Consider the following 15443-nt stretch of genomic DNA (forward strand, 5'->3'; position numbering starts at 1 on the left):
CCCGCTGGCTCGTGGGGCGCGGAGCCGTGGAGGGCGGCTGCCCGCGGGAATTCTGTCCCCCGGCTCCGCGGGGTGCTCGCTAAGTATTCCCCGCAACCGTTGCGCTCTTTGCCCTCTGCGGCAGCGGGTAGCGCCCCGGTAACCCGGGGCAGCGACGGGGCGAGGAGGGGGGGGACGAGGGGCAAAGAGACAAAAGAGCCGCGAGTAGCAAATAAATATATTTTACGGCCACCCATCGGCAGCACCGCGGCCCCGCGAGCCTCTGCCCCGGCGCTGAACTTTCACCTCGCGAACCCGGCCGCGCCCCATTGGCTGCCGGCCGGCCCGCCGCGCCCCGCACGGCCCCGCCGCCGCCCCGGCCCCCGGCCCCGCCGCCGCGGGCGGGCGGAAGGGTGCGCGGCGGGGCGGGCGGCGGCCTGGGCCGGGGGCCGCCGCGGGGGTCCCCGCCGAGTTGCCGGAGTTGCGACGGCTCCGCCCCGCGATAGCGGCTGCCCCCCCTCCGCCGGTGGCGAGCGGCCGGCAGTGCCCCCGCCGGCGCTGGCCGGCGGCCCTGGGAGCGAATGGCGCGGGGCGCGGCGAGCAGGCGGTCTGCCACTTGCCTGTAGCAGCGAGTGGCAAAGTTTGTGAGATTTTTAATCGTGCTTCATAAATGCGGTGACTGTTAATTCTGAGTGACAGTCACTTGTGATCCTGGCCCTCGGCGCGTACAGAGAGCCCTGCTAACGCTGGGGCTGCCGCGCGATAATTAGGTGGGCTCCGAAATAACAAACCCCACGTTCCGCTCGGCCACCGGCGTCCGCTTTCTCCCGCGCCCACGCAAGTTCTTTCCACCCAAACACACCCCCAGCGCCGATTTACTGGGAACCGTGACGAGGACAAGAGAGGACAAGACCAGCTATAGCCACGATGCCAGCACTTTTCTCCTCGTTTCCCCTGATGCCCTATCCCACGCAGAAATCACTTTAATGTGTTTTTCCCGGGGGGGAACGGCAGCCCCAGGGGCAGGCGGCCGTTCCAGACAGGCGGGGAGCGGCCGGTCGCTGCTGTGGACATCTAGGGAGTCCTGCACCTTGCTCCAAAGTGCCAGGGCCCGGGAGAAGAAAAGTTTCAGGGCCCACGCGTGCCTCCTCGGCATAGCTGCTGCCATCGGCCAGGCCTGCCCCGCCGTCCCCCTCCCACTCGGGTTCCCCGGGCTGCCTTCGCGCGGGGCCGCGGCACCTCGGGGGCTGCCAGCAGGCTGCAGCCGGCCGGCACTGCCAGCACAACACACGGCTTTGTTTTCCGCCCGTCTGCTAAACTCGTTGTGTCTAACGGAGCCGGCGGAGCAGGGCGGCGGGAGGGGAGAGGGGGCGGGAAGGGGCAGCAGCCGCCAGCAAACAACTTCCCCGACGGTTTGTTTACATAGCAGGTGGAGCTGCCGTCCGCCGCGACCCACAGCGCCCGCTCCGCCGGGGACCGGCCGGGGGAGGCGCGGGAGGAGCGGGGCACGGCCCGGCGCATCCCGCCGCACTTTTTTTTTGTTGCCATTCCCCCTCCGCTGCTTTCCCCCCCACCCCTCCCCGCGTTATTAGCACTTCTGTGCAGGCCGCTCTGCGATCATGTGAGGGAGGGCTCCCTTCGCACTCCCCTCTCTCCAAAGCAGCCGGTGTGTGCGGCGGGTTTTCTCTTTTTTTTTTTTTTTTCCTCGTCTTTTTTTTTTTTTTTTTTTTCTTGCATTCCCAACAAAACACATACACACAGGCGGCACACTCCGCACACGGGCGGACACGCACTCCGGGGGAGGGAGAGCAGCACCGCCAGCGCCAGGCAGCACCAGCCGGCGGGAGGGCGCGAGGCTCCGACGCCGCTCCGCGCCCGCGGAGGGCCCCGCGCCGCCCGCCCGCCCCCGCTCCCCCGGCCCGCGCGGCGGCTCCGCCCGCAGGGACTCTGTATGTGCGCGCGGCTGCGCGCGGCTCCGCTCGCCCTTTCTCTCTCGGTGTCAGCTCGCCGGGACGCCCTACACGGTGTCTCCTCCCGGTAAGTGCTACCCCCCCCCACCCCGCCCCGCACACCCGTCCCCTCCTCCCTCCGCTCCCCGGTGTGACTTGCTACTTCCACCGCTTCCACCCCCCTCCGCCGCCGCTCACTGACTTGCCGCCGCCGCGGGAAAGTTTGGCCGCGGCCGGCGCGGCCGCAGCAGTGACATGTGTCAGGTCTCCCGGCACTCGGTGGCACCGCTCCCAAACACGCACCGCCAGCGGGGGGCGGGGGCGCGCTCTGCGGTGGGAGCCTGCGGTGCCCCAGCCGGAGTTGGGGCCGTGCCCGGCGGGCCGGGCCGGGCCGGGTCGGGTCGGCCGCGGGAGCCGGCGTAAGCTCCCCTTAAACAACTCGCGGCGGCCTCCCTCCCGCAGCTCAGAGCCGCGCAGCGCCGCGGAGCCCCCACCCCCCGTAATTAAAAACAAACAACCTGTAGCCTCTCCGCACGGGCAGAGAAGTGCCAGGCGGGGAGGGCTTGGGGCCAGGCTGCCGAGGAAGCGTGTGCGGGAGGCTCGGTTGCCGGCCGTTTGCCTCCCCGTTTGTGTGTGGTGGTGTGTTGGGTTTTTTTTTTCTGTTTTTTTTACCCCCCTTTTTTTTTTTTTTTTTTTTTTCCCTTTCTTCTTCTATTTCCCCGAGACCTCCCCAGCAGACAGCCCGGGTGAAGAAACGTGTCACGTTTCTCCTTTGTGTGCTGCCTGCCCGCCCGCCTGCCCGCCGGAGGGAGAGGCGCACCCCAGCTCCCGCCTCTCCGCCCGCCCGCGCGGAGGGGCCGCTGCCGGCCGCCCCCTCGGGGCGCCCCGCGCCGCGCTGCCCCGGGGCGCCCCCGCTGGCGTGGGAGGGGAAGCGCAGGGGCGCCCGTTGGGGTAGCGGTCCCCCCGGGGGCTGTTTGGGCTGCGCAGGGAACAGGGTCGTTCCATGGCCCAAGACAAAATTGCCTAAACCCAACAATTAATAAATAATGGTGTTGGAGCTGCGGGGTTCCGGAGGCGGCCTCCGTGCCTGGTACGTAGGGGCCTTCCCTTAAAATTGGCCTTGAAGTTGAGGAGGGCTTCGGGACTTGGAAAGTTTGGGAAGCGTGATAGATTATGAGGAGAGGGGAGCGGCTGCGGCGGCCTTGGCTGTGGAGCGGGCTGCACTCTGCCGTGCCATCGGGAGTGCCAGGGTGGCCATAGGACGGAGGACGAGCGCCGGCGCCTCGGCTCCGCGTTCTGCCGCGCCGAGCGCGGGGTGCGCAGGCGGCAGCGCTCTTGGCCTCCCGTAACCTGCGGAAAAGCCGTGTGCCGCCCGGCGGAGCCTGCACGGCCAAGGTAAAGGCACTCCGCGAGGCGGTTTTGTTCTTTTCCCGTAGTTCGGCTCGCGTCAGGTTCGGCAGGCAGCGGGCCCGTGTCGCAGCGCAGCCCCTGGCCGAGAACGCTGGCGAGCGCTGGTAAGGTCCCGGGATGGAGCTACTGGACAGCCGTGAAGCTTAGGCTGTAGGCTGGCAGGAAAACGTTCATCTGAAATTTGCGAGAATTGTCCAGATAGAAAGTGGGCTGCTGGTATATTCTCCAGGGAAAAATAATCTCAAAATAACCACCGGGAATCTGTGGTATTGTCCTCTATTAGTAAAGAGTGCAGAACTACAGATGGAGGAATGGGAAGTACCCTCTACCTGGGAATCGCTTATACTTTTAGGAAGTCTTGCTTGTGTACATACATACCGAGAGAAACACAGTTCTTCTTCCAAAGAGGATCTTCCCTGGTCTTTTCTGTGCATTAGAGCCCCTATCCAAACTCAACTCTTGAGAGTGGAAATCTTTCCTTTGCCAGCAGTAGGAATCGCTCCATTGACTTCACAGGCTCAGATCAGGCCCATGGAAATTCTTTTACGAAGGTGGGACTCAGAAGTTGTGCATGGTGTCTATATCCTCCCCATTAATCCGTGTGTGGGGGGGGAAAAAAGTCAAAGTTTTAAGATATTTTGACAGTTTTAAATTTTTTCTTCTCTGTGCTAAGTAATTTAAAGCCATTAAGGAAAAACATTACTGCTAGTAATATTACTCTAAAGAAAATATGATTAATTATTAAATTGGTTTCTCTAATGCTACACTAAACCCTTTTAAGTGGGATATGGTTTTAATTGTTCAAATCAGTATGTTCTAAAGTTTTTTCTTGACGATAATAATTTGTTCATGCAAATGTAGATACTCAAAATACCCCTGTTTTGTAGTAATCTGCAGTTTTAATGTAGTTCTTACAAAACGGTTTTGTTCTGTAGCATTTTTGCATGCTTAAATCATTCGTTTAATTACTCAGGACAGTCTATCAGTAAAAGGTTAAGGGAAAGGAAAGAGTATTTCAAATAGAGCATTTCCAAAATGCATGTAGTTAGACATCCTAATTTATTTTGATAATATGTAACACCTGAAATACACTGCTTCATGTGAGGCCTTGTTGGTATAGGCTTTAAGGTTTAACAGTAACCTTAGGAGGAAGCTTAAGCAGAATCAATTGTATAAATATTTGTGTATTTCTTTGCTTTTAGTTTAACCTCAGTGATTTTTACATTGTGTCACGGGATCTTTGCTACAGTGCAGTGTTCATATCATCTGAGAGAGGAAAAAACTTAAATGTTTTGTAGCTTTCTGTTTAGTGAAGATTTATGTAAAATGACCAAATAGTCTATAAGGAGCAATCAAATTAGAGTGGGTTTGAGTGTGAGGAAGAGTAAAAGAAATATACCAAGTTTGAGACATTTCAATCAGTAAATACATGGAATACATGGTACTCTTTTAAAGCTGCAGTAGAGTTTGTGTAGTAGTCAGGTGAATATTTCACAGATTTTTGAAGTGACTTGTTTATTTGGTGGTGTTTGGTTTTTTTTTTTTTTTGTTGCATGTTTTTATGTAATCATCTGTTGCTTATGCATTTTTTAATGCTTTCCATAACAGAATGTGTTTGTTGGGACTATCATTTTAGGAATAAAAGAAACATTCCTGTCAGACTCCATTATTTTTTTTTTTTAAGTTCATGTTAGACTTAAATGTATTTTTAAAAAATTACCGTAGAATAAGATCTTTTTGGGGACTAATTTATGTGAGCTGGAATAAGCTTTTTGTATTCTGAGAAATATACCTGATTCAGCATTGCATGCACAGTAGTTATTTGGGGCTAGTAGGCTGAAAACAATAGAAAACTTCTGAGATGTGATCCATGTTGTGGCAGTGTTTTGCTATGTGTCATTGAAAATGTCACTTAACCTCTTTGTTTTTCATCATTGATATGTGAGGGCTGGTATTTATCTTTCTGATAGAGGGGTTAATTAATATTTCTTGAACATGGAGTACTTTTTTGTTCCATTTCAATTTTTACCTGGTTTATTTTAGAGAAATTAAATTGTGATGGTGGCTGAAAATGAATGGTTCCTGGGAGTCATGTTTTTTTCCTTTGTTAGTCATATTGTGAAGAGGTCACTTGCTCATATGAAATGAAAATGATTTAGGACATAGGTCACTGAAAAGTACTCATGGGATGATTTTGACTGGAGAAAAATGCAAATCACAATCAAAATGAAAAATGCTGTCAACTTTGTTGTAAAATAATAATTTTCTGTACATTGGAACTGATTACTCTTTTAAAATTTTGTGACTGCTAATAGGTCTAGAAGTAATGCAAATAGTCTGTTTTTTTCACAGCCACCGTAGCATACTTCTCAGCTAATCCTTGTTAGAAGAAATATTTGTCATTTAGATTCCTGTTCCCTGCCCTATTTTGATTTGATACCTTTCTTGATTGTATGTGTAAAATAGTGGTACCAGAAAAACCTCATATGGAGGTTTTTCATATGGAATTGTAGAAAATCTTGGCTGTTATAAACTAACCTCTTAAAGTTAAAATTGCAATAAAATAGTTCCTTGTTAGTTGTTTGAAGGCTTTCTTCCACATTTGTTCCTTTACAGAATAAGCATACTTACTGTAATAATTTCCAAGAGTAGCTTTAGACTTAAATTTCAAAACTTCGAGACCAGCATAAAAACAAGGAAGAGTCTCACAAGTGTTATTTAGCACTGATCATCTTTTTTTTTCCTCCTTTCTGAGGCTTTCAGTAGCTTAATCAAACTTACTGCTTTTAAAAATCTTCCAAAATATTCACTGCAAATTAAAAGAGGCATCTATTCTTTGTTGTAAGATTTGCATCTGTTTTTGTTTTCTGTTTGTTTTTTTAAATCCCATTTCTGATGGGTTTGTGTTTAAGGGCAGCACAATGTTTTATGTCAGAAAGGTGGTTTTGAAAGTGCCAGTAATAGCTTGCTTATGCTGTCATCACTGAAGTAGCTGAAAATAATCTCTTTAATGAACAGTTGCTACGATGTTTATTGCTTCACCAATGTATAGTTTGAGATGATGTTAGAAAGTAACATTTGAACACTGAGGAATGAATTTGTGTAGAATTATGTTTAATATCACAATTTCAGTTCCTATTCTAAGAAAAATAAAGTTACAATCCTAAGTATACTGTTTTAAGCTCTTTACTATCTTAAGTCTTTTTAGTAAGTTGTGGAGGGAATAAGAATAGGTTTAACTTTTTGTTCATTTACTTAGTTATTTATTTTTTTCCTGCTAATAGTAATTACACATCTCTAGTTGGAAATGGCTTTGCTGCAGTTTGTTTCTTATGTAACTATATACGTTAATCCGGCTGGTTGCTGAGGACAGAGCTGATTCCCTTGGATATGGTGTACCGCACCCTCTACGTGCCCTGCGTGTGGGTGTCTCTTCTGCTAGGTGGCAGAGGGCTTTAGGTGGGTAACAGATGACTTTGTAATTGGTTAGGCTGAGGAACAACAAACAGGTTTAAAGGAGAGGCAGCACCTTCATTCAACCTGCAGAAGGGAGATTTTCTGCCCTGCCCACTCCATCCACCCCCCCTTGCAGTGGTATGTGATGTCCATTCTGGGTGAAAGGAGAAACTACAGACCTCCATCATACAACCCTCTGAGTCACAAAGAACTCTCTTTGACATTCACAGACTGGCTTTGGCTTACCTGTAGAACTTGCTTGTTTACCATGGAGCTTCAGGTTCCTATGGGCAGCAGGTCCTGGAAGGTGGTGGAGTATCTCTGTTTTGCAATGTTTCCAGCTCATTGGTGGTTGCAGGGGCCACAAGGGCGCACACTGCAAATCCTTTGCCCAGTGATCCTTTGGACCTCTGTGGTGAATCAGACACGGCTGCAGATTGTATCATGTTAAGTATTTCTGTATACTGCTCATCTCAGTTTTGTTTCATTTGCCTCCAGGACATAATGAGGATGACTGAGATTTCAGTGGGCCTGTGCCAACCATGTCCTGGTGGGAGATACTGTTGGGCCCAAAATTGTAAATTCATTTGAAGAGTGATGTTTTGAGGCTAGGGGGTACATCGCTATAAATAACTAGAAAGTTGTTGGGGTTTTCTAGGTACAGTATTTAGTAAATAAGTATTTACATTGTTGCAAGAAAAATCCTTTATCTTTTAAGATTGATGTTTAGTTGATGATCGTATTAGAATAATTTATTTTTTCTCTAACAGCATGTGTATTTTGCAACTTTGGTCAGAATTTGTCTTCAAGTAAATTCAAATGCTGATTTATTCCATTATTCAGCTTTTGTATTTCAGCCTTAATCAACATGATACATTATGTATTTTATGTAATTTGAAATAATGTATTTGACATAATTTGACTAATTACATTTTGACATATATTTATATTAAAATAGTCTAATCTTGATGGATATTGCCACTACCATTTTAGCGATCTTGTCCTCTCAGAGAAGGAAGGAGAATGGCTGTGGTATTACATTGCTTGTTGAACAGGACCTTATTGTATTATTCAGTCTGAAAACTGTGGAACTTGTGTTTGGAGAAACAATCTCAGAATTGCAAAGATATCAAGCATGATACTTTAAGTATCTATTAGGTGTTGATTTTGAATTTGCCCAGGAATGGTGAAGAAAATGTAAAAGAGATGAACACCATTTAAACTTTGCCATGCTGTCAGTGATAACTCTTATAAAAATTGCTCACAATTACATTGTTGATTTATCCTTTTGTAAGTCTTACTGTTGATGTTGAGAGGGCATATTGTTCTTCTGGAATTGTAACCCACCTAGTAAAACAAGTGGTGGGTAATACCTGTGTAATAAAACCTGTAGTTGATGTTTAACAGCTTGGAAATTAGATCAGAAATTGACAAGTTTTGCCATGTAAAAATATTGCAGTGGAAATTTTAAGGGTTAGTGGTGGGAAGCCACAAAGGGCTTTGGAAAATAGGGGGACAACATGCAAACAATGAAGAGTTGGGAAGTGAGGGGGAAAAGGCCAGAGAAAACATGTGGCTTGGCAGGAGCCAGCAAAGGCACAGGCAACACTGCCAGGAGGTGGGCAACTGCTCAGAAAATAGGGGCTGAGGTTCTCAGAAGAGCAATGTGACTTTCATCTGTTGCCCAATATGGAAAATACATTTCTTCACCTTCACTTCTTCTATGGGAAGAAAAAATGAACTTTTTTGCATGCTGGCTTTGTGCACATGGCAGGCACAGGAGTTACACCAGATTACACTGGCCCTAATTGAGGCTGCTATTTTTTAAATACTAGATCTTGTTAGATCTAGTGTATGTCTTTGGAAACTTATTAATTAATTGTTGCACTGAAATTTGATATTTAATTACTGAAAAAAATATCATTTTATTGATGTGACAGAGGACTTTTGAAGATAAAGGGGAAGAAGAGTGTCTAGAAAACAGAGGCTAGTATTTTTTAGAGTCTGAAACACAGAAATCGAAATATCTCTGCTTCAAGGCACTTCTTTGTGAGAGAACACAAACAGGATTGTAGTTTCATTACAGTAGTTACAGTGTTCTCATGACCTGTAAATGAAAACATGAAAATCTAATGCAGTCAGGTGTGCACAGACTGCAGAGATGCACAGACTGCAGAGATACATGTATCTGCTGTTGTGCTTTTCAATTGTGTCAGTGTTTTCATCTTTGTAGAACAACATATTCAATAAGGAATAAATGATATCATGTATACAGTATGGTGAATGTAAGAGGAAGAGTGCTGAGAACTCTGTGATATGTGGCAACAACCATTCTTCATTGAAAGAATATATAGTGAAGGAATATATGGGTGCTAAAACCGTAAAAATATTAGGATGGAACTTTGCTAAAGATCATGAAATGCTTTTGTGCAAAAATTTATTCAGACCCATTTGTTACCAATTTTGAATGCATTTAAATTACTTTTAATGTTGTGAAGATGCCTGTAAATTGTTCTCAGTACACAATAACTGTCAGCATACATTGTAGAATACGTATGGTCACTAATTCAACAGATAACTATATTGAATATACAGAAGTTTCATATGGTGTCAGATTCTTGTGCATTCTTTTGCTTTAGGAGGAGAATTAAATCTATTGTGATTGAAATGTTAACTTGGCATTTAATTCTATTTTAAGAGACTGACATCTTGAGAAAGAGTTAATGATGTTTGGCATTGGATGTTCTGTTCTTGAGCCTCTGTTTATTATTGACAAAGAAAGGGTGTGAAGTGTACCTGAGCAAGCAGAAATGTACATCTTATGAACTGACATATGAAAACCCTTTAAAAATACTGGTTAAGGGTTGTTTTTTGTTGTTTTTTTTTTTTTTTTTGTTTTTTTTTGTGTTTTTTTTTGTGTGTGTTTTTTTTTTTTTTTTTGTTTTTGTTTTTTTTTGTTGGGTTGGTTTGTTTTGTGTATGTTTGCATATGTTTGATTTTGTTCATTTTCTTTTTTCTTCTCCTTTTTTTTACAATTGTTTTTGATTTTGAGTCTGGGAATCAGGCCACATGCTCAAATCACAGAGAAACCAGGGGAATGGTAAACTGCCAAAATATTTGTGTATCACTGCAGGAGTGGCAGGTGAAGAAGCTGATGAGCAATCCAGTGTTTCTCCTGAGAAGTTGTACAGCTTTGGAAGTGGTGAGTTTCCATGCCTGTGCATGTGTGACTGTGCAGCATCACAGGGCTTCCGTCTTCATCCACAGCTTTCTGGCGAGGAGACCAAGGCCTTCAGAAAGAAAATGAATGTATCCTAATGGGTTTATTGTGTCTCAGGTTATGGGAGAGAAAGTGTTCTAAAGAATAGTGCAGTCAATCCTTTGCTAAAACAGGGAATGTGTTTGAGGAATGTGGTTCTCCAGGCAGGAACTGACCATGCTGGGCAGTGTTTTACAATGTAAAAAGAGGTATTTAATGGGTTGTGATGGGAAAAGATGGCCTTCCAAATTCTTCCTTGGAAAAATAAGGGAGGGATGCTTCCGAACCAGATTAGCATTCATTTCCAGACTACGTATGGCTTGCAGCATTGGTGTCGTGCCATGCTCCAGCTTCAGGCTGTCCTCTGGGGTGGCTGTGGTGTCTAGGTGTGCTTGGTCTAGCAGTGGGGCCTGGAGTAGTGAGTGATTTAGTGGTTCTCTCTGCTGGCGGCAGATCGGTGCTTGTCAGGACTCTCCTTGGATTGAACCTCCCTGCTCCTGGAACACACAGGTGCCCTTCTTGTCACTTGACTTGCCTCAGGCTTCAGGAGAAGATGTGCTTGTGTTGAAAAATCCAAGACCTTCATCCCTGATCCCAAGAAATATGGAGTTTGATATGAAGATTCGCTTTTATGGCTGAGGTGCTGAGGCTGGTTGATTATTTCAATGTGTTTGTATGTGCCTGTGCAAAACAGATCTCTGAAATTGAGAAGTTACCAGCTGCTTAGCTGTTCTTCAAAGCCACCTAGACTGAGACAGGTGATTGATTGCTTGTGCATATTTAAGCCAAAACAGTGTTATCAGTTTTTCTTTCAATAAAAGTTTTTATTCCAACTGTTTCATAGACTCTGAAGCAAGTCACCGCTAACATGAAAAATCAGTATTTAAAGTTACTTTTTCATAACATTTAAATACTTTGAAGTATTCATTTACATTTATTTTTTAAATGAATTTTAAGAAGTACAGCATTCAGGTACATCATTGGTGAGGATCCAAAGATGTATGAAAGAGGCATTTCTGAAAACATAAACACAGATACTTGTCTTAAAGTATCCAGTGTGATGAGCCAGGCAAGCAGGCATGACGTACCGTGTGCTGTAGCTGTAGGGTGTTGTGTGCCTCATGATTGGTGCTAATATGCATATGCAGCAAATCTGGCGTTTCCCAGGATCTTCGGGCAATGTGTGAACACCAGTGATTCGCTGTATGTTCATCTAGAAAACGTATGGCTAAAGTTGGACCTTGCTCTCACTTCTTGATACTCTTTCTCCCCCTTATCGTTTGATTGTCACACAAGAGGAGAGCTGCTGTGAAGCCTGGGAAAAGTGGCAGATGGAGAAAGCCATGTACTTGACTGGTCCTCCTGAGTTGCAGGCTCAGCACTAGCATTTTAAATCCTTCTGTGACTCAGTAGAAAAATACATTTCTATTATTTGATTATGTGTAAAAATGGAACTTGCTGTCCTGGACTTAACTAAAGTGCTATTTTTAACATACGTTTCAGTACCTGTCTTCAGTAACTAGAATTGAATTTTAAACTGAAGCTATTAGCCTTATTATGCAGAGCCGCCTGCACGTTTTGTGACAATAATATTTAAACCTCTAAATATACTTATGTATCATTTAGATACAATTTTATAAACATTTTCCTGTATCCTTTGACTGACATTTGGGTCATTGTTGCTAGTACTAAATTACTATCAGAATGGGGAATACCCATTTTTCCATGTCATTGTTAGGCTTACACTTTTTCTCCAAATTCACTTACCAACAAAATTTCCTTTAGCTGAATTTCTGTTTTTCTAAGATGCAGATGAGTTGGAGCAAAATGTAACCAGAGACTATTAAAAACACCTTTCTCATTGTCACCTGCAATATTACCATAATTGGAACTAAGGAGCCTGCAGTTGCACAATATTTATGTTGCAATCCAAACTGACACAGCCTGGAATGCCTCGGTAGCAAAACAAGACACAGACCCAAGCCTCACAGTGCATGCTTGAGAGGGAATGAGCTGCTCCTCTTGGAACTTTCCTCCAGCAAGGACACCCTGGAGGTCCTGGGGGGGCTGAGGTGGTGAGTGGCAGCCAAGTGCTGGCAGCTTGGCTGTGGAGAGCAGTGGTGGGTGTGGGTGACCCTCTGGGTCAGGCTGCAAGGGTGGCTGCTTTGGTAACCTGGGGAGCTGTAGTAAGACATAGCTCCTTCTTTGAGGTCTACTGCCTGGGATGATTTTTTCATTCCTTTTCACTCCTGACGCTTTGGGGGCCTCTTTCTTAGGAGGTGTTGTTTGGAAGAAACACTTCTAACGCATTTACTTTTCTTTTGTGCTTGGAAATAGTGAGTCATGGTCCAGTGTCACCTTTTCGGTGCAGATCACTGTAGGCATAGTAAAACCAATGTTAATCTCTGCTGCACCTCTGGTAGGCTCCCCAACAGCTGATGAACTTGATCTATTATTCCTGTCCTTCTCTAGCAAGCACAGTACAGTATATTTGCCTGTGACTGACACACTTAGATCTATGGCCGCAAGATATCTGGTCAACTCTTCAAGCCTTTACCTTTAGCATTAGCTTTAACCCCTCAGGGCTCAGCTGCTTGCAGCATTTAAAGCATGGCAAGAGGTTTTATAGCAGAGATTTGACTCAGCAAGACTTGTGCTACCTCTCACTGAAGATATAAAATACAATTTGTAGCTTATAATTGCTGCCTAATATGATCTTGGACCCTTACTTAAAATCCATTTAACTGATACTGTGCTTTCTTTATAAGGTTATTATTGGGAGCTAACCTTTTCTTGTGTTGTGGTTAAATGTACAATGTAATAAGGGTGTTTTTTAATGTGTTTAAGAGTTAGAAGGCGTGTTAGAGGTAACCTTTATGCAGAGAGTTTTATATAGTTGTAGTAAGGACAGCAATATTAAAATCCTGAACATTAGTACCATCTGAATATAATTTGTTCTCATTCTGTTTTGTGTGTGCCTGCTGGTGGAAGATGATACGATATATTGAAAAAATCTATGTTGTTCTCCAGTATCTTTCTTATAGGTAATTATTAACCTAATGCAACTTACTGTCTCCAAAATTTTTTTAAATTTAGATGCATACAAAAATGCAAGAAGTGTATTGAATGTAGCAGATAAATCACAATTTTTTCTTGTTTTGGATTTCAAGGAGAGAAAACGAAACCCAAGATTTTAGGCACAAAACTGAAAGCCTCCCAGAAATCTTTACTGCCTTGTTTAACTTCTGGTATACAGGCAGGAGCCATGTCTGTTGGATGTCTTCAGAGAACACTAGCTTATAACAGGTTTAAAAATTTATTTTCCTCAGTGACAAATATTGGTACTTTTGCTTTGTGAATATTAGTTTGTCTTCCTTTGATTGTAGGTTTGCTTAGAGTTAGAAGTTAAAATGAAACATTTTTTTATATTTTTTTTCCTTAACCAGGTACCTAAGTATGTCTGTAGAATTCGGTATACATGGAAAGAATTTCAGAACTTGCGCCCCTGTACTCTTCTTCAAACTGCTCTAAATGATGGTGAAGTCAATTAAGTTTCATATGTGAAAAAGGGTCAGGAAAAAAAAAAAAACAGAAAGATGTTATAGGCGTGGACAGCCTTTGTTTAAATTTGTATTTTTTTTCTGCTGTTAGTATAGAAAGCTCTTTTCCCACTCTTCAGAGCCTTTTTATTTTATTTTTTTAAAAATTTTCCCTTTTCCCCCACTTTCTTCCCTTTTTCCTCAAGGGTGCATTGTGGGTTGAAGAGGGGGAACGGGATTTGCACATATCAGGCTTATAGCTGAAAAACACTTGTTTTTCTTAAGTTCAGTAAACTGCTGTTGGGGTGAGCACATTCGTATGGATGTGGGCAAGAATGGCTGCAAGAGAAATAAACATTATTTTTAATCCTAAGTAGCTGGGGATGGGGGGCAGCAGTCATGGCTTATGGGGTTGAAATTAACTGCTTTTAATGTTAAGAAAGTGATGATGATGGAGACAAAGTGCCTTCTTAAAATTTATAGGTATAATTCTTGGCTCAGATGTATAGTTGCGGAACTTTGTGATAGAGTTACTTAATCTCAGTACGGTAAAGATAAATTCATTAATGGTTATGAGGTGTTGATATAATTAAATAGAGAATGCCAGTAAATTGCTTTCTGGAGCTCAGTGATTGTAAAATCTGGTCTCCTAATTTAATTCATCCACTGCTTTCCATTCACTTGCTGAAAGGCTTTCTAGACTGAGAAATTAGCCTGACACTGGTCACAGTAACTGCAAGAACTAAGTTGGTTTCTCTTAAAGGAGAGCCTTGGATGAGGACTAGAAGAGAGAAAAGTTTCCTCAAGAAAAGTTAAGATTGGATGCAAAAAGGAATTCAGAAACAGGTTTTTTACATTGGTGAATGTGTCCAGAGAGTACTGTGTTTCTCACTAACTGCCTGAATTTTGTGCTGGCTTGTGATAGCTCTGACACACAGAAGAAAAATTAAGATTCTTACCACCCAATGAAAGAGATACTGACCAAATGAGAAAAGCTAGTTAAGTCAGTTTCTTTCACTGGTATTTCTCACATGGCTTTTTAGTTGTTCTAAACAAATGTTATCACTCTCTCAGCGGACAGTCCATTTTTCTCGTGCATTATTTAAATGCAGGAAGAAATTATTTTATGGAGAAATTAGATACCTCTGAAATTAGCCTTTCGTACAAAGGGTAGTTTAACTGCATGATGCAAAAGTTCACTTTATGCTTTTAACTGGAGCTCTTAAGAATAGAGATTAATGAGAAAATACATTCTTTACCAAAGTGTCAGTGTTTTGCCTTGATAGGTTTTTCTTATGCAAGGTATTCTTCATCATTTTTCTGTTAATTTGCTTAATACTATGTTGAGGTATAACTGTAGCATAACCCTTTGAGCTCTAAAAGGGATTTAGAATCATATAGCCATTTAGTTGGAAAAGACCTACAAGGTCATAGAGTCAAACTTTGGTTTGGTCACCTTGTCAGCTAGATCAGAGCACTAATTGCCATGTCCAGCTTTTTCCTGAACACCTCCAGGGATGGTCACTCCACCACCTTCCTGAGCAGTGGTTCCAATGCTTAAAAACTCTTTCCATGAAAAAATTCTTTCTGGTGTCCAACCTGAACCTCCTCTGGTGCAGCTTCAGGTCATTTCAAGGTATAAGTGCCGTGGATATCCAGCTAAAAATAGAAGAGAATGGAAAAAAAATGATTCCCAAATGTTGATTTGGGGAAAAAAAATTCTGTTGAGTTAACCTCCTAATCTTCTGTTTGCTTCAATTATAGAAATAATGGGAATAGTTTCCCTAAAAGCCTGCAGAAAGAGATCTGTCCTTTTAATATTTCCTAGAGTGTTTCTATAGGCTTAATATG

General features: G+C 44.1%; 1 protein-coding gene across 1 annotated transcript in view; it reads left to right on the plus strand.

Moving 5' to 3' along the window:
• The first annotated feature begins 1971 nt into the window (after positions 1-1971).
• FOXP2 (forkhead box P2) overlaps positions 1972-15443 on the plus strand; it is a 403901-nt gene continuing 390429 nt past the window's right edge. Inside the window, exon 1 of the mRNA XM_053977653.1 lies at positions 1972-2016. The gene's annotated coding sequence lies outside the window, so the exon portion shown is untranslated. The remainder of the gene's footprint in view (positions 2017-15443) is intronic.

The sequence above is a fragment of the Vidua macroura genome, chromosome 5 (assembly GCF_024509145.1).
Source record: "Vidua macroura isolate BioBank_ID:100142 chromosome 5, ASM2450914v1, whole genome shotgun sequence".
Classification (NCBI taxonomy): domain Eukaryota; kingdom Metazoa; phylum Chordata; class Aves; order Passeriformes; family Viduidae; genus Vidua; species Vidua macroura.